The sequence below is a fragment of the Neovison vison genome, chromosome 11, assembly GCF_020171115.1.
Source record: "Neovison vison isolate M4711 chromosome 11, ASM_NN_V1, whole genome shotgun sequence".
NCBI classification, from domain to species: Eukaryota; Metazoa; Chordata; class Mammalia; order Carnivora; family Mustelidae; genus Neogale; species Neogale vison.
In genome coordinates this window covers 115,278,564-115,299,803 of record NC_058101.1, presented here as the reverse complement: position 1 = coordinate 115,299,803, position 21,240 = coordinate 115,278,564, and positions in this window count along the sequence as shown.

The following is a 21,240-nucleotide window of genomic DNA, read 5'->3' as shown; positions in this document are numbered from 1 at the left end:
TTATTTTTGTTTTTCAACAAGAAATGCTGAACTTTATCATGAATTTCATTGAACCCATAGATGACTTGCTTGTTAACATACCTCTATAAAACTCCAAATCCCTTCCTTTTATTTGAGACATTTCTCATCAATGAATGGTTCCCTAATACTATAGCCGAAATAAAATTACCTTCTTAACTCTTTGCTACACTTTGTCTCTTATAATGAAAGCTCTTTACATTACACTTTTTTACCAATGGATTATTACATAACAACATAAATATGATAAATAAATAATGATAATGAGATAATGATGATGATTATAATGATGATGATGGTATCTAACACCTAAAATCATGCCTATTCTGTTCCAAGCCCTATTTTCAGCATGTTATATGTAGCAATGACTTACCTTCATTAGAAGTCCATAAAGTAGATATTATTAATATCTCCCTATAACCAATAATAAACCCCAGAACAAAGATGTTGGGGAATTAGCTCAAAGTCACAGAGCTAGTAAATTATAGAGCAAGATTTCAAATTCAGGCTGACTTGTTCCAAGGTCTGTGTTCTTAATACTTTTTATCAACCACCTTACTGTTAAGCCTCTAAAGATAACTTTTCTTCATCTAAAAGACTCCTCCCATATTATTCTGCTTCTTTGATCCCTGTTAATGTTTATCTTTACCTTTCTTAAGGTGTTGTTAAATAATTGCCTGAATATTCTATTCACTTTGATTGTTTATAAGGGCACAGTGATATGTATTTTACCCTCCAAACAAACTCCTCCATGATGTTATCTATTTTTTCTTACTTTTATGATGTATTTTTATTTCTGTTACATTTCAGTTGAAAAGGAGAGTATAGGGGTACTTGGGTACATCAGTCAGTTAAGCATCTGACTCTTCATCTCAGCTCAGGTCTTGATCTCAGGGTTATGAGTTCAAGCCCTGCCTTGGGCTCCATGCTAGGCATGGCGCCTACTTTAAAAATTTTTTTAATTAATTTTTAAAAAATGAAAAAAGAGCATATTTATTATGAATTTTCTCTAGAGCCTAATTGCCTTGGTTTGAATACCTGTTCCAATACTTAAAAGTTTTGTGCCACCTTGGGCATATTACTTAATAGGTCCTGGTTCCATCCTCTGTAAATAGGCAATGATAATGGAACCCAGTTCCTAGAGGAGATGCTATACTGAGGGAGCCAATGAATATAAATCATTTAGTGCAGTATTTGGAACATAAAAACTGTTTGATCACTATAATTACCTTTTTAAACTCTACATTTTACTGTTAACTCTTCGAGATTAGTCATCAGTTTATACCCCTCTCTATACTCTATTTTTAAGAAATGAACTTAAACTCACTTTATGGTATTTTTTATTAAAAATAAATAATTTTGGTCCATTTGACTAACATACAGAGCCAGTTTCTTTCTAATTCTTAAATATTATATTGTTTCTACCATTTTTCCATCTGTTCACATTACCTCGTACAACACCCTGATGTTTACTACTCATTTAAATACTTGGAAAAACCTCTGGTTTTCCTGAAAACTTGATGATTTCAATGCACAACCCTTTCTAGATTTTAGCTAGAAATATACCATTTATATATATGTAAATATATATAATCCTGGTCCAAGCATAGTGATTCCTGATCTCTGTACTTCCTAGGTTTGTTATCATAATGAAATTTTATAATGCATATGAAAATTCTTTATAAAGTACTACATATAACATTTAATGTGTTAACTGATATTTAAATCATTAACATGTAAGGATGAGGATGAGGATGTGATAGAAGGGAACTGATCTAGGTCTGGATATATTCTTCACCTGGATGTTTAATATCCCAAAGATTTCACAAAATTGGAATATTTTTCACAATTAAGCAATTCATGTACCTAGTTTTAACTACAAAATGTGCAGCAAAAAATAGCTCTTCTCAATCTACCCTTACCTAACTCTGAGTTCTATAAATGTCTTTCAAATTTATTAGCTCTTTTTACTTCTAAAAATCTTGTTTTTCCTTCTACCTTGATTTTTACCTTTGAGTCAATTTCTGCTGTGGAAGAGAGTTTAACTCTCCCCTTTGACTTCCCCCAACTCTCATATAGTCATACATCCCTATCTCCCAATGAATCTATGGGATTTTGACTGAATCAGAATTTGGCATTTTCATTATAAATGGTATATATATATATATACCAACTATATATATATATATATATATATATAGTTGATAGCCACAGAGTGATATTATTATATTTCTTTACTTTTATCTGGAGTTAATAATTATGTTTTCCTTTAATATTCTGCACGCCTGTCATTGATTCTTACTCCAGCCATGGAACTTAATTCTAAATCTTCTTAATACAATTAAACACAGTAGTCAATATAACAGGTTTTGTTTTTGTTGCTGTTCAAATATCTATCCTGGAACCAGTGGTCCTGCTCTTTCATTCTAGACTGTTGTTTCAAGCCATGCTATAATAGATATACTTTAGGCCTTTGCTTCATTTTCATCCTGGAAATTCTCTTCATCTTGCCCCTGACTGGATCCATATTTTCTTCCCCCCACTTCCTTGAACTTTTTTATTATGTTATGATTCCTATTTTCTGAAGCTCAAGTTTTCCGTCCTCATGATTTATTCCTTCATTCACATATTATAGAAGCTCCTAGAATAAGGGCTTGCATTTGAGGGATCTGGAGATTTTATATGGATGAATATGTCTTTAAACTGGTATATAGCAGTTTGCATCCAAACAGGAGATAAAAACCACACATTACTGATCTTGGATTTATAAATAATGTGGGCCTTTAGCTTGAATTCTGCTTAGATTCTTTACATATAACTTTCTCAGTATGGGAAACTTGATAGGACTAATATCTAGGAACATTCTCAGCTCCTGACTTTATTATCCTAAAATTATTAAAACATTTCCTAATAACACCTAATAAAATCCAATAAAATGACAAGAAAGAAATTCTTGCAGATTTATAGCTACATTACTAAAGGTGAGTGGTTGGGGTCTGGCAATCTGAGGATGTTATTTAGGAAATAGAAGATATATATAACTAACACTCGGACAAAAATTCTGGATTGGGATAGATTTTGGAGCCATAAACATGTATGGTCTATTATTATAGGCTGAATCTTTATGTCTCCCCCAAAATTCATATATTAAATCCTAATGTTCTAATGTGATTGTATATGGAGGTAAGGCTTTGGGAGGTGATTAAGGTCATAAAGGCAGAGCCCTTATGAACAGGATTAATGTCCTTATAAAACAGACCCCAGAGAGCTTCCTTGCCCTTTTCACCAAGTGAGGACACAGTCTGAAGGCTATGACAAAGAAGACTAAGCTGTCTGTGTACTAGAAAGTGGGGCCTCTAAACATGTCAATGCCTTGATCTTAGACTTCCCAACTTCCAGAATGATAAGACATAAATTACTGTTGTTTACAAGCCACCCAGTCTATTTTATTTTTGGTATAGCAGCCAAATAGACTAAGATATAAATTATGCCTTGGAAATCAAGTGTGATTCCCACAGTGTCTGAGAGAATTGGTAAATATAGGTGTCCTTCAAAAGAAAGTGAGTACAGTTGGAGAAGCAGGTTTCTTTCAACAGAGGATGAGTTAAGTTTGGGCAAGGTGAATTTGAGGCCCTTTGGAACATCCAAGTGCGTATATCTAAAAGTTGGATAAAAATAGGGAGAGGAAACTATGAACTAGAGATGCCCAGGGAAACCTCATTAGCATAGAAACAAGAACATCACTTTCTTTGGGAAATTATTTGGGGCCTCTTTAAGTAGATATAAATATTTGCTTTTCTCGTTTCCTGTTTAACTTATTTATGTGTCTGTCTGTAAAGACATTACATGATGTAATTATTTGTCTATATATCATTTAATTTATAATTTCTCATGAGAACAGAGTATTTTTTCTGTAGTTTGTCACTTTTGTATGTGTTTCTTAATAATATGTGTTTAAGTTGTCTCATGCAATAATAAATTGAGTAAAAGTCTAAAATTGCAAACAATCTAATTTTCCATAGGTTGTTTAATATGCAACTGATCTCAATAGCATAAGCAATACTCCCTTGAGAAACTTGTTGGATCTATCTTATTCCAATGATCAGAACTGTTATTTAGCACAATTTTACCTTCAAGTTTAAGTTTACTATTAGAAAAAGATAATAATTATAAATTTACAATGAAACACTGGTCTCATTTCAATATTGTAAGTAAATAATGGTATCGTTTTTGCACAGTTCAGGATATTAAATAGAAACTATAAAAAACACTTAGTATTGACATCATAGATTATTTCTGTATTAATTTCCTATTGTTGTTATAAGAAATTAGCACAGTCTTGGTGGTGCAAAACAACTTATATATGTTACCATGCAATTCTAAAGCTCAGATATCCCAAACTATGCTCATGGAGCAGAAATCAAAGGTTAGAAAAGCTACATTCCTTTTTAGGCACTAAGGGAGAATTCATGTCCTTGCTTTTTCTGAGTTGTAGAATTCCCTGGCTCTTGGCCCCTTCCTTCATCAACAAAGTACATCACCCTTTCCTGCCTCCTTCATTACTCTCTAATTTTTTAGATCTCCAACCCTCCTGCCTCTCTTTTACAATGACATTTGAGATTCCTTTGGGCCCAACTGGAAAATCCAGGATAATCTCCTGATTTAAAGATTGTTAATTTAATCACATAATGCCAAGTCCCTTTTGTCATATAAGACAACATATTTTGACCTGTGATTACTATATGGACAACTTGAAAGTAGAGCATTATTACGTCTACCATAATGTCTTTTTAAACTACATTTAACGGGCGCCTGGGCGGCTCAGTGGGTTAAAGCCTCTGCCTTCAGCTCAGGTCATAGTCCCAGGGTCCTGGGATTGAGCTCCACATTGGGATCTCTGCTCCATGGGGAGCCTGTTTTCCCCTCTCTCTCTCTGCCTGAGTTTCTGCCCACTTGTGATCTCTGTGTGTCAAATAAATAAATAGATAAATCTAAAAAAAAAAAACTACATTTAAGTCAGTTAACTTAGGCAAAATTGAATTTTAGCTAAGTAGTCTAGATACTCCTTTACCTTCTTAATTATTAGAGGTGAATACCTGGAGACATAGACCAGACATAGACCAGATATGAAGGGTAGGCCCAATGATGCCATTTTAATTACTCCTCATTCTTAACTCATAATTTTTTATGAGTAAGAAGGGAATAACGGGATTGAGTGTTTTAAGTTTTTAGCATTATTCAAGAATCTATTCCTTAAAACTATACTATGAAGCTAGTGTATGTCAGACTCAGTGCTGTGGCTGAGAATAGAAATATATAGTACTACATTCAAGACATACGCGATTAAATGAAGAATGAAGAATTTAGGTCAAAATCATACTGCAATGAAATAAATACTATAAGTTTGAGCTTATTTATTTGTTATCCTATTAGTCGTGTTTTTGCTTCTTCCTTTTCATTTTGAATCTTTGCTTTCAGTTAACTGAATATTTTCTTTTGATACTAAGATTTGCTTAAAAGTTTCCTATAGAACTCGTTTCTTTATATAAAAATAATATGTATCAATAGTTAAAACCATTTATTTATCTTAGCATAAAGCTTATATCTGCCTCTTGTTCACTAGCTGCATGTGTGAGTTGTTATAGCCATCTTGTATTGTGCATCACTGGTGCTACCCTTGAGAGAACAATAGCTCATAGAGTCAAATATCTAGGACATATTAAGAAAGTAGGAGAACTCCTACAGGGAAAGTTAACAGTTATGTGTACCTAAGTCTCAAAACCAGCTCAGATGATTGTTGTGTTCCAACCAACTGTACATTTGGCTGAACTATGCAACACCTGTCCCAGTTTCAGTCACCCCTGCTGAGTGTGCCCATGCTTGAACCACTTCACAGATTAATTATAGCAATTCTTTAATGTTTTGTCTCCAAAAAACAAGCCTTAAGGATAATGCAAATGTAAAAATGCAAACATTATAGTGAGGTAACTAAAATACTTAAAGAAATGCATTGAAAATCTAAATGTTCATTATAACCAAATATGCCATAAGGAAGCATCTTCTATTATAATTATCAGTTGGGATAATTTGATTGCAAGAAGCAGAAACTCATTCTATCCAAATAAGGCAAAATGGATTCTATTGGAAAGATATTTGAAACACGGAATCCAGGGGATGCAAAAAAAAAAAAAAAAAGACAACAACAACAAAACAGATTTAAAATTTAGACACTAAAATATCTCTAGAGTCCAGAAAATAGAAAGAAAATAACATTCCCATAGCAAGATGATTACAGTCAATTTTATCCCCTTGGCATGACTAAAAATCCATCCATTTTAATTCCCACTTTCCTTCTGCTCATGATCCAATTTTCACCAAGTAACAATATATTAGTCTAGCCTAGGGAACTTGCCATTGGTTAGTGGACATGGAGGAAAAAGAAAATTTCTCTAAATGAAATTGGGCATGATAAGAAGTAGAATATAGGCATTGAAAAAAAGTTACATATTCACCAACTATAATGCATATTTCTATTTTGAGTATTACATAAAGAAATTAGATAAAGAAAGGTTCCATTTGTGACAGTGATGCTTAATTATTTATGTAATATTTGTAAGTTTTAAGATATCTTAACATAACTTCCAGTTTAAACTTAAAGATGCAATGAAACTGAAAAAGAAAAATTTTCACCCTTATAAGAAAAACACTGGACATGCAGAAAATAATTTTTTGGGGGGGGATAAAACCACCAGATAATAGATGTCACAAGACAAATGGTCATCCCAAAGGGATACACTTGCAGAGAGAGATAAAAACCAAGCATTTGCTTGCTTGTGAAAGAAACCATTGGGCAAATGCCCATCTGAACAGCCTGATTTTTAACTTAACCACTCTTTTAAAGGCCTGATGTATGCATACAGTCATGTTCTGAGAACTGGAGTTTAGAGATTTAACATATGAATTTGGGGTATGAGGGGTAAAGCGACACAATTCAACCAATAACACTGTCATCTAAGAGAAAAAATTAAAGTCTTAATCTGCGAAGAAGAGGACCCCAACCAACAAGACTGAAAACTGGAGGACACCCACTGCAACTGATAAAGGAAATGCGGAGGGAAAAAAACCCACAAAACCATACCTATGGAGGAAGGACAGATACATTTGTGAAGGTCATACTCCCAAGACATGGGCCTACTGTGTACTCCAAAGACTAAAACTGACTCAACATATTGGCATGTGCTTCCCCGACCTACACGCTACTCTACTAGCGCGCCTAGTAGGTATAGTAATATCTAGTAATAATACCAGTGGATTACAGCTGGGAGATCTGTAGGAGATAGATTCTCTCTTAGGAGTATCTCAGATAGGAGAGACTTGAAATGAAGAGGAGAAAAAAAAAACAAGGTCACTAGAGAAATCTGAGCCTTCTACTGCTCCCCAGTAGCAACATACTTCAATCAGCTCAACTTCTGACTCGATTAACTGTATGCTCACTTTAGTGGCCTAGTGAATCAGTATCTATGGCCCTGTATAACATGCTCAGTTTTAAACATAATATTACAAAGGATTACAAAAGACAAGGTGGGGCGGGAAACAACCTGAGAACACAAAGCAATTATCAGAACCGGTCTCAGATATAACAGGGTACTGATATTATCAGACAGATTTTAAGATACCTATAATTAATATGTTGAAGGCTCTAATGGAAAAGATACTCAAATGTGCTAGACCAGGTAGGTTACTTCAACAAAAAGATGGAATCTAGTAGAAGTAATCAAATAGAAATACTAGAAATTAAAAACAGTAAAAGAGAAAGACCAATACCATATGATTTCACTTATATGGAATCTAAAAAATAAAACAAATGAACAACCAAAAAACAGGAACAGACCCATAAACACAAAAAACAAACACTATTACCAGAAAAAGGGGTATGTGGAGGGGCAAAATGGGTAAAGGGGAGTGGGAAATATAGGCTTCCAGTTATAGAATGAATAAATCATGGCATTAAAAGGTAGAGCACAGGGAATACAGTCAGTGGTATTGTAACAGTGTTGTATCGTGACAGATGGTAGCTGCACTTACAGTGAGCAATGCTATAAATATAAATTTGTTGAATCACTATGTTGTACACCTAAAACTAATGTAACACTGTGAGTCAACTATACTTCAATAAAAAACAACATATATAATATACATACATAAACAATAACAGAAATGAAAAATACCTTTCATGAGCTCATTAGACTCAGTCAAAGAAAGTATAAGTGAATTTGAATTTGAAAATATAGCAATAGAAATTATACAAATTGAGATGCAAAGAGTAAAAGAAAACAAAAACAGAAACAAAGCATACTTGTCCTGTGTTATATTAAATGGTGTAGCACATGCATAACTGGACTATCAGAAGGAAAAGAAAGTGAGAACAAGGCAAAATAAATATTTAAATGAATAATAGCTTTAAAATTTCCAAAATTGAGAGAAATGAAACCACACACCCAAGTCACTCATAGACACCAAACCACAGAGAAAATCAAGGAAAATAAATAGTAACACAAAAACAAACTATGCATATCATAGTCAAACTAAAAAAGAAAAAAAATTCAGAAAATTTTGAAGGCAACCTGTGTGGGCTGGGTTTTAAGGCGGACACCTTACACACGAAGGATAAAAGATAAAAATTACAGCAGACTTCTCATTAGAAACCATACAAAAAAAGTAGATGGCAGAGTGAGATCTTTTACATTTTAAAGTAAAAAATGAACTACTGGGACTTCATCAAGATAAAAAGCTTCTGCACAGCAAAGGAAACAATTAACAAAACTAAAAAGCAACCAATTGAATGGCAGAAGATATTTGCAATTGACATGTCAAAAAAAGGGTTAGTATCCAAAATCTATAAAGAACTTACAAACTCAACATGTAAACAATAAAAAAAACCCAATTAAGAAATGGGCAGAAGACATAAACAGTCTTTTCTCCAAGAAAACATACAGATGGCTAATCGACACATGAAAAGATGCTCGACATCACTCATCATCAGGGAAATACAAATCACAACCACAATGAGATACCACCTCACACCAGTCAGAATGGCTAAAATTAACAGCTCAGTAAACAACAGATGTTGGCAAGGATAGGGAGAAAGGGGTCCCCTGTAACCCTGTTGGTTGGAACGCAAACTGGTGCAGGCTCTCTGGGTAACAGTAGGGACATTCCTCAAAAAACTTAAAAATAGAACTACCCTTTGACCCAGCAATTGCACTACTAGGTAGTTACCCAAAAGATATACAAATTGTGATTGAAGGGGCACATGTACCCAATGTTTATAGCAGCATTATCAACAATAACCAAAATACGGAAAGAGCCCAAATGTCCACTGACTGATGAATGGATAAAGATTATGGTATGCATATATACATATATGCATATATATGTACATATATGTGTAATAACAGTATAATATGTGTTTTTATAGTATATTTTAAAACTTTAACAGAGAACTTTCAAGTATGACCCAAATTTTGATGCTGTAACTACCTACCAGTATCCCTAAAATGCTAACAATGAACATATTTCCTTAATTAGTTAATATAAATTTATAATCTGCTTTGGATTGGTTTTAAAGTTTTATCCCATTAGTTTCCTCCCATAGCATATCCTCATTCTAATTAGATCTTTCACAATGTGCTTTTGCAAGTGTGACACTCTCAAAACTACACATTCCCATTGGACACAGAGAACATTCTTTGACATTCCATAATTAACAAATGGTTTCTCATTGAATTTCTATGTAATGCTTAGTAACAGCAGTTTAGCCATCTATATCATTCAAAAGAATAGAACACACTTATAATATGTAAGAAAAAAAAAGGCTTGTGAAATAAAATTATAAAAAGGGGCATCATACAATACAGGTTTTAAACACAGTTTGATTATTACATTGATCATTTGGAAATGGTTGAAGTCCTTCTTCCCTATCCAATTAGCATACATCTTGATTAATTTGCACTTTATTGAAAACATAATTATAATGTAATTAGGAAATCTTAAAATGTCATTAACTTTGTCCTCCATGGATTTAGCAGCCCAGTAAGCTTCATCTTAAATTTTGGAATTTCCCTTTAAAACCAGCCAACATATAAAAAAATAATAAAAATTGCATACATAATCAGTGGCATTTGTTCTTCTCTTAAAATCATTTTCCCAAATGTCTTGTTTGTTTATTGGGTTTTTTACTTTTTTATCTTTTTCTCAGTGCCAGTTTTCTTTTAAATTTTATTAGGGTTCCATTAGACATCTGACCTGAAATTTTTCTTTACCTTACTATAAGTTTGCTATGTCTAGGAATAAATATATAGTATATATAATAGTACATATAAATATTATTTTATATAACCTGAACTATTAATAAAAATTAGCATCATAATAGTACATATATATATATATGGTATAAGTAAATATATAGTATTTAGCATATATATTATATATACCATATATATGGCATATGTATGGTACATACACACACCACAATTTGGTGGGGAATTACTGTACTGAGAGGAATATATTTGTGAACATTGATAGAAAAATTAAACCACTGATATAAAAACTTGTAGAGTATGCTTATTCCTCATAGGTAATACTGTTGGATCTGATTTCAAGTTTGGGACTCTCTTTTTTCTCCTCAATTTTAACTTATTTGCCCTTTTATTTATTTGTCGGGGTCGGGGGGCATAAGCAGAGGGAGTGGCAGGCAGAGGGAGAAGCAGGCTCCCTTTTGAGCAAGAAGCCCATGTGGGACTTCATCCCAGGACCCTGGGATCATGACTTGAGCTGAAGGCAGGCCCTTAACCAACTGAGCCACCAAGGTGTCCCCTTATTCAGCCTTTATAGAAAGAGAATCAATTCAACTCTAAGGAAAAAAAAATAAGACAGTTTATCTTATTTTACAGTTTTAATTTGTAGCAACTAATGATGTCAGGCTTCAATTCAATGATAGGTTTAAAGGTCTTTGACTTGCTTCTATTCTCCAAAAGTCATCAAAACTAGCCAAATATATGAAAAATAGAAGAAAAATTCTCTTCATTGAAACAAGTAAATTGTCATAATACACAAACGAGAATCTGCAATTATCACCTGCCAAATAATTTAAATATGGACTAAAGCAAGGGACCTGCTGAGAAAAGGCAAAATCTTGTGCAATTACAGAAAGTGGATGCTTTTTTCACAGGTAACTGTAGTTTTAAAGAGCTTTGAGTGTCAAGATCAACATCTGGGAACATGCTAGACATAGTAGGTGCTTGCATACACTTATTACACAAAATAAAACGTAACTATTTGCAACATTTGTATGTTTGTGGCAAACTTTACTGAGGTATAGAAAGAGAAAGATTTACTTTTCAAAATGCAAACATCTTTATGATTTTTTAAATATATTCCAAAATGGAATATATAAACAACCTTTATATTGTTGGGGTCTATTCCATGTTAAAACATGTTAACCCCCTAGGGCCTGCCTGGGCCTACTTAGCCATAGTGACTCCATGTTGCCTAGGTAGACATTTTGTTGTTTAATAAATGCCTCAACAGTTATTGATATCAGTTCCAGGTAACTATTACTAAAACACACACCTAAAACAAGGCCATTTTGTTTATATCGGTTCTAGGTAACTATTACTAAAACACATACCTAAAACAAGGCCATCTGTTGTTTAATAAATGCCTCAACAGTTACTAGTATCAGTTCCTGGTAACCATTACTAAAACACACAGGTAGGAGACATCCAATCAGCCAAAGCCACATATGCAGATGTCTGCGATTGTGCCCTATAAAAACTAGCCTCTAAGACCAAGGGTCGTAGCTCTCTTTGGAGGCGGCCCTGGCCGGTCAGTCTAACTTTTAATGCTTGGCATAGAATAAACCTTTGCGTAACTTTGTCTCAGTCTCGTTCCCTTGATAAGGGACCCAACAATATACTTCAGCTTTATACACCTTCTGTGCTTTTCCCCAATTTCATTAATTCTGTTTCCCTGAGTTTTGCACTATACTTTGGCCCAGGTTCCCCTTTTAATATGCAAATAATGCATTGTTTCAGACATGGGTCAATTACTTCAGATCTTTTTCTGTTCACACTCTTGTGATGGTCTGTGTAGTAATTGCTATAACTAGTAAGGGCATCAACTGTATATCATGTCATGATGAAATTATCACCATTTTTTTAGTATCTACTACATGCCAATAACCTATAAATATCTTAATATTTTAATCCTCACAATAGTTGTACAGGGTATATATTTTTATCTCCAATTATAGAAATAAGTGAGAGGTCAGAGAGTAACTTATCACAAAGGTCACAAAGTATTTGGAGGAGCCTGATATTAAATCTGTCTAAACATCATGCCCGCATTATTTTTCTATTACATTTATCTGCCTGACTCCAGGTCATCAAAGAACAGTAAGACTACACTTAATTCCTCTTGTTTAATAAGGCATAGAAGTATGCAATTCATGTTAAAGTGATATACACTAAAAATAGTTAAAATAATTATTGCATTCAATGGGGTAAATGCCAATTATCTGTGCATTTCACTTAGGTGAAAGAGCTCTTCTCTGACAATGGCAGATGAAAGAAGTATCTCTACATTTTATTGTCTGTTTGCTTCTGCTTTTGTGCATGTTTTTGATCATCAACCAGCATTCCATTATTTGTTTCATTTTCAATTACTAATGAAGCTTTTAGTCTATGTTAGTACTTCAAGCATTTGAAAACTCATGGTGATTTGCTTCACATCAAAATACCTCCAAGGCTTCATCTTAAAGTGGCATCATTAAAATTGCTACAACATACTATGTACTCAGACTGGCATGAATTTTGGCACAGGTTCGGAAACACTTTCCTTTCAGATTGATCTTGAAAGGTATTTTGGTTTTGGCTTTACAAAGTCCTTTCTGGCATACCTTTTGTCTTCCTATTAACATTCATCTCAACCAGCCTTTCAAGCTACTAAAACCCTTCACTATGCAGTTTTTGTTTAAATGAATCCACATTTTAAATTACATCTCATCTCTTAAAACTAAGATTCGAGATTCTTTGCAATATTAGATGAAATGTGTTTTTCCTCATAAGCCATTTTTTTTCTGTCAGGATTTGAAATGGTTAATTTCTACCACAAGAGTTAAATAGTATATAGTGACCTTGCTTTGCAATTCTATTATTTTCTTTCTTTCTCTTAGCTTTCTTTCCACCATCATTGTTATACTTTAGCATTAGAACCAACCTATGTTGAGTTAATCAACCATACCAAAAATGTTGATAATTGAAAAACTAACTACTGAAGTTAAGAAAAAATTGGAAAGTGCCAGATATTTGGAAAACAGATTTTTTCCCCCAATTTATTTATTTTCAGAAAAACAGTATTCATTATTTTTTCACCACACCCAGTGCTCCATGCAAGCCATGCCCTCTATAATACCCACCACCTGGCACCCCAACCTCCCACCCCCCCCCGCCACTTCAAACCCCTCAGATTGTTTTTCAGAGTCCATAGTCTCTCATGGTTCATCTCCCCTTCCAATTTACCCAAAAGCACATACCCTCCCCAATGTCCATAACCCTACCCCCCTTCTCCCAACCCCCCTCCCCCCAGCAACCCACAGTTTGTTTCGTGAGATTAAGAGTCACTTATGGTTTGTCTCCCTCCCTATCCCATCTTGTTTCATGGATGCAACATGGGGGCTTAAGTGGGTAGGAGGAGGAGGTGGAAAACAGATTTTTAAGCTAAATAAATAGGTATACAGTTTCATTTCTACCACTTTTCTTCAACATTTTCCTGAATGCATTTCATTATTACTTGATGGTAACATTTAAAAATATTTTCAGTGAAAACAATTACAATTGTACAGAAGACATCAAAAACAAATTTTATCTACTTAGGACATAAACAAGATGCTAACTGGAGTGTTTGAGGGATATACTGATTTGCAGATTATGAGCTGATACTATTAATTTCCTGGAGGTTTGCCCACATTTTATAGTTATATCTGAATCTAAATAGCAAATTCTGTCTATAATTTGGACTATGTGGGGCATTAGGAAATAGTAATATGTTCATGAGGTGGTTTTTTTTTTTTAAAGATTTTACTTATTTATTTGACAGAGAGAGAGAGATCACAAGTAGGCAGAGAGGCGGGCAGAGAGAGGAGGAAGCAGGCTCCCCGCTGAGCAGAGAGCCCCATGTAGGGCTTGATCTCAGGACCCTGGGATCATGACCTGAGCCGAAGGCAGAGGCTTAACCCACTGAGCCACTCAGGGGCTCCCCTGTTCATGAGTTTTGAAGTCATATATATTTACTTTCGAATCATGACTAGCCACCATCCATTTGACCTTGACCTTGTCATATAAAATCAAAGATCCTCCGTTTCTTTACCTGTAAAGTAAAATGCTAATAACCATTTTGAAAAATCTTTTGAAAATTCAGTGAGTTTTTTTGGGGACATTTGTGTGGCTCAGTCAGTTAAGAATCTGCCTTCAGCTCAGGTCATGATCCCAGGACCCTGGGATGGTCCTGGATTGGCTCCTTGCTCAGTGGGGAGCCTGCTTCTCCCTCTGCCTGCTGCTCCCCCTGCTTGTGCTTTCTCACTCTCAATCTCTCTCTCTCTCTGACAAACAAATAAATAAAATCTATTAAAAAACAAGAATTCAATGTGGTTTTTAAAAAGAACTTAGCAAAGTAACAAGTCAAATTAAATAGATGACAAATGGAAGTTACCATTCTTAATTTGCTTAGCTAACAATATTTACATCTCTATTAAAGGCAACGAAAGGAAGGAAAAGAAAGTGCAAGAAAAAGAAAGAAAGGAAGAGCAAGGAAAGAAAGGAAAGACAGGGGAAAGTTTTTCCAAAATGCTAGACTCTTCAAATAAGTTTTAAGATCATTCAAGTTTTCTAATAATTATTTGATGACATTATTTTCAACATGGCAGATATTTTATTTTTTTTCTTGGAAAATAAGTTAAAAAATTGTTGCAGACAAAATATATACCTATATCCAGCAATATTTCTTGAGGATTAACTAGGCATTCTGCTATTTGAGGTGATATGATAGTGCATGAGGCACCCCTGCTCACTGCTTGTTGTTAAGCAGGAGCAAGTCATACTGCATTAAGTTGGGTACATTTGCTTCAACAAGTCAGAATCCTAGCATAGCATCAAGCCAGAGCCAAACAAATTTCTTACTTGCTATCATTGCTCAAAGAGTATATAAAAGTACATGGTCAAGGCAAAATAATGCTGAGAATGACCTATTAAATCATGAAAAACTGAATAGGTATTGCTATAGAATTTGTGAGTTAAGGCCAATTTGGGGTTTTTCTTTGAATTTTGAATGCCTTCAACTGTAGTGCCAGATATACAGCATAGAAACTTATCAACTCACGAACTTAAATTTAAGAACTTTCATAAATATAAACAGTACCCCAGAGCAAAACCTCTTGACATTTTGCCAACAAGTAAAGGAAGTTCTAACAGAAAAAGCCATGTTCTTTTATAATTGTTCTTTTTTGTACTTTGTGCTATTAATATGAAGCATATCATTCTTATGTTAAGTACTAAATAATGAAAACATTGAAAGTGCCTAGTAAAAGGATGCACAGATCATAATAGGAAATGGAGATTAATACGGTTGTTATGTTTATCACTGGGTTCTTGAACAATTTTCAGCTGGTTCGGTCTGTCCAACTTAGATCTAGAAGCAAATATTTTCCTTTGTGCCACCAACACCCAAGATGCACAAGTTCCTTCTTTTCTGTTAGATGGCTTATGCATGTCTAATTACTGCTGTACAGTAGGTTATCTATAGGTGATGGGCTTTAAAGAGTAGGTTTGTGTAAGATGGCTTTAACCTTCATCATTCTTAAGATGGCCTAAGTTTTAGACAGTTTCTTCCTAACTATAGACTCCTGACCTTCCTTTTCTTAAAAAAATTAAAACTATATACTCCTCCACTCCTCCTATAAGAGGTAAATCTTCTTCCAGCCTAGCAAATTCTTTCTAATTTTATAATCCAGAAATGTCTTTCTCAATGACCCAGAAGAGCCATCTCCTTTAAATATAATCATCAGTGGGGCACCCGAGTGGCTCAATCAGCTGAGTGTCCAACCCTTGATCTCAGGGTTGTAGGGTTGAGACTGCTTGAGATTCTCTCTCTCTCTCTCCCTCTCCCCCCTCCACACAAAAAAAGAGAGAGTGGAAGGAAGGGAGAGAAGGAGGGAGGGAGGGAGGAGAAGATAGTGCCCCCAACTTCCAGTGTTTGTGAGAGGGTAGGATACAAACTTCAGAAAGTGTCAATTAAGCAATATAGATGGACTAATCACACTGACCAAACTGCCCCATAATGTCCTTCAGTACCTTTCTACCAGCTCACTTAAGTGCTTAAAACTCTCCCGCCTTTTCTTTCAGCCGAGTTGAGGCTCAATCTCTCTCTTTTGTTCCTACAGTCTTTATCCCTATTTCAATAGTTTTGTATAAAATCTCTCTTACCTGTTTAACTTGTCTGGTGCAAATGGACGGGTTATCCAAACTCTAACGCACTAATGGTCCATATTACAAACTCCAGGTTTTATGAATGTTGATAGTTTATGGTGTTTTCTGAAATTTAATCAGAGGCAGAGCATAAACCCGAGGCATTCTCCTCTCACAGCTACCTATTATTTTAAATTAAAGGTCCTTTCAGAACGTCTCCATTTCACTCAGCCTTTTCTTCTTTTGTTTCAAACCAAAATTTGTTCTGGTTTCAGAAAATGGACCATAATCTTTTCTGGTGTGAGACCCAATCTCCTCTTTGACCCTCAGCAAATAACTCCCCCCTCCCCTGCTACTGTTTTCCAAAGAGATTGAAGTACGCCTATCAGAATAAATTGGAGATAAGATCCTGCTGTGAGAGTACAAGAGAAAAGCCAAGGGAGCTGTAAACAGATAATACTTTGAGATAAAGAGATCCCCTCAAAGGAGGGGGAACCTCAGTGTGATAAGAAAATGAGTCCGGTAGGAATGATTTTAAAAGACAAAGGAAAAACAAGCAATTGTGTAAAGTGTAATCCCTAACATTCAGTGATAATTACCAAGAGATGAGAAAAAAGTTGGTTTGCCCCACTAAGTAAGTCAACTCCAACAGTCCCTTAACCCCCAGGGCTGGGAATTAGCAACACTTTGACCTTTGCATTTCACTGGTCCTCACAGGCTTCTTGTCTTCATTTCCTACATTGCCAAACCTTAAATCTCTGATTATCATAATTTTCACTCTCTTGAAATTACCATACACTCTACTGCTTACTTATCACTCTGTCCTCTAAAAATCAACTCTCAATAAAGCAACCCTTTGCTACTCTTTTACCAGCACCCACATAGGTGAACGGTTTGGATGAAAAACTCATAACCATGCTAATTGGTTGTACTTTAAATTCATGATCATTAACCTCAGGTGAACCCTGACTGCTCCACACCTGTCCTACCATATTTTCCTAGTCCTTTAATTCTGCCACTCTTTTTTTCTAGTTAGTGCCTCTCGAAACGGAATCTTCTTAAAAATCACCTGAGGGGTATCCGGGTGGCTCAGTGGGTTAAGCCTCTGCCTTCAGCTCAGGTCATGATCGCAGGGTCCTGGGATCGAGCCCCACATTGGGATCTCTGCTCAGCAGGGAGCCTGCTTCTCTCTCGCTCTCTCTCTGCCTGCCTCTCCGTCTACATGTGATCTCTCTCTGTCAAATAAATAAATAAAATCCTTAAAAAAAAAAAAAATCACCTGAGGAGGGGCCCCTGGATGGCTCAGTAGATTAAGCCGCTGCCTTCGGCTCAGGTCATGATCTCAGTGTCCTGGGATAGAGCCCCGCATCGGGCTCTTTGCTCAGGGGAGCCTGCTTCTCTCTCTGCCTGACTCTCTGCCTACTTGTGATCTCTCTCTCTGTCAAATAAATAAATAAAATCTTTAAAAAAAAAATCACCTGAGGATCTTGATAAAAAGATTCTGATTCTGTAGGTCTAGGGTGGAATCTGAAAATCTGCAGTTTTACATAATGAATGTGAAGTCTTTCAGGGGGAGGAGTCAAGATGGTGGAGAAGTAGCAGGCTGAGACTACCTCAGCTAGCAGGAGATCAGCTAGAGAGCTTATCTAAAGATTGCAAACACCTGCAAATCCATCGGCAGATCGAAGAGAAGAAGAACAGCAATTCTAGAAACAGAAAAACAACCACTTGCTGAAAGGTAGGACTGGCGGAGAAGTGAATCCAAAGCGACGGGAAGATAGACCCTGGGGGGAGGGGCCGGCTCCCGGCAAGTGGCGGAGCAACGGAGCACAAAATCAGGACTTTTAAAAGTCTGTTCCGCTGAGGGATATCGCTCCGGAGGCTAAACCGGGGCGAAGCCCACACGGGGTCGGCATGACCTCAGGTCCCGCGGGGTCACAGAGGGATCGGGGGTGTCTGAGTGTCGCAGAGCTTGCGGATATTGGAACGGGAAAGCCGGCTGCAGAGACGGAGCCGACAGTAAGCTCGCAGCTCGGAGTTGCCTTGAACCGGTCGCAAGCTCGGTGAGCTCGGAGCGCGGCCGGAGGTTAGGCAGACGCGAGTTACTGGGAGCTGTTCGCTGAGGGCGCACAGGGGAGCAGGGCCACAGGCTCTCGGCTCCTCCGGCCCGGAGACCAGGAGGCCGCCATTTGTATTCCCGTCCTCCGGAACTCTACGGAAAGCACTCAGGGAACAAAAGCTCCTGAAAGCAAAGCCGAGCAGATCACTCAGCCCGGCCCCTGGTAAGGGTGGTGTAATTCCGCCTGGGGCAAAGACACTTGAGAATCACTACACCAGGCCCCTCCCCCAGAAGATCAACAAGAAATCCAGGCAAGACCAAGTTCACCTACCAAGGAGTGCAGTTTCAATACCAAGGAGAGAGCAGCAGAATTCCAGAGGAGGAGAAAACAAACCACGGAACTCATGGCTTTCTGCCTGTGATTTTTTAGTCTTGCAGTTAATTTAATTTTTTTCTTTTTCATTTTTTTTTCTCTTCTTCTGCTAAAATTTTTTATAACTTTTACCCTTTTCTTTTTAACGTTTTTTAACTAGATTATCTAATATATATATATATTTCTTTTTTATACTTTTGTTTATTCATTTTCTTTTTTTTAATTCTTTTTTTTTCTTTTTTTTCTTTCTTTCTTTTTGAACCTCTTTTTATCCCCAAATCAGAAGAGATCTAAATCTCTTCAATCTTTTTTTTTCTTAATTCTTTTTTAAATTCTTGATTGATTTTTAATTCAATCTCTTTTTTTTAATTCTTTTTTTCTTTTTTTTCTTTCTTTCTTTTTGAACCTCTTTTTATCCCCAAATCAGAAGAGATGCCAATCAGAAGAGATTGGGAGATCCCAATCAAAGGAGATCCCAATCAGAGGAGATCCCTCACCCAATCGTGAGGGGGGATTTCTCCAAATCTCTTCTGATTTGGTTAAAGCATATTTTCCTGGGATTGTTGCCACCCTTTTAGTATTTTACTTGCTCCTTCATATACTCTTAACTGGACAAAATGACAAGGCGGAAAAATTCACAACAAAAAAAAGAACAAGAGGTAGTACCGAAGGCTAGGGACCTAATCAATTCAGACATTGGTAATATGTCAGATCTAGAGTTCAAAATGACAATTCTCAAAGTTATAGCCGGGCTTGAAAAAGGCATGGAAGATATTAGAGAAACCGTCTCCAGAGATATAAAAGCCCTTTCTGGAGAAATAAAAGAACTAAAATCTAACCAAGTTGAAATCAAAAAAGCTATTAATGAAGTTCAATCAAAAATGGAGGCTCTCACTGCTAGGATAAATGAGGCAGAAGAAAGAATTAGCGATATAGAAGACCAAATGACAGAGAATAAAGAAGCTGAGCAAAAGAGGGACAAACAGCTACTGGACCATGAGGGGAGAATTCGAGAGATAAGTGACACCATAAGACGAAACAACATTAGAATAATTGGGATTCCAGAAGAAGAAGAAAGAGAGAAGGGAGCAGAAGGTATACTGGAGAGAATTATTGGGGAGAATTTCCCCAATATGGCAAAGGGAAACAGCATCAAAATTCAGGAGGTTCAGAGAATGCCCCTCAAAAACAATAAGAATAGGCCCACACCCCGTCACCTAATAGTAAAATTTACAAGCCTTAGTGACAAAGAGAAAATCCTGAAAGCAACCCGGGAAAAGAAGTCTGTAACATACAATGGTAAAAGTATTAGATTGGCAGCTGACTTATCCACAGAGACCTGGCAGGCCAGAAAGAGCTGGCATGACATTTTCAGAGCATTAAACGAGAAAAACATGCAGCCAAGAATACTATATCCAGCTAGGCTATCATTGAAAATAGAAGGAGAGATTAAAAGCTTCCAGGACAAACAAAAACTGAAAGAATTTGCAAACACCAAACCAGCTCTACAGGAGATATTGAAAGGGGTCCTCTAAGCAAAGAGAGAGCCTACAAGTGGTAGATCAGTAAGGAACAGAGACAATATACAATAACAGTCACCTTACAAGCAATACAATGGCACTAAAATCATATCTCTCAATAGTTACCCTGAATGTTAATGGGCTAAATGCCCCAATCAAAAGACACAGGGTATCAGAATGGATAAAAAAACAAAACCCATCTATATGTTGCCTCCAAGAAACTCATTTTAAACCCAAAGACACCTCCAGACTTAAAGTGAGGGGGTGGAAAAGAATTTACCATGCTAATGGACATCAGAAAAAAGCAGGAGTGGCAATCCTTATATCAGATCAATTATATTTTAAGCCAAAGACTATAATAAGAGATGAGGAAGGACACTATATCATACTCAAAGGGTCTGTCCAACAAGAAGATCTAACAATTTTAAATATCTATGCCCCCAACGTGGGCGCAGCCAACTATATAAACCAATTAATAACAAAATCAAAGAAACACATCAACAATAATACAATAATAGTAGGGGACTTTAACACTCCCCTCACTGAAATGGACAGATCATCCAAACAAAAGATCAACAGGGAAATAAAGGCCTTAAATGATACACTGGATGAGATGGACATCACAGATATATTCAGAACATTTCATCCCAAAGCAACAGAATACACATTCTGCTCTAGTGCACATGGAACATTCTCCAGAGTAGATCACATCCTCGGTCCTAAATCCTGATTTAGGATTTGATACTCAAC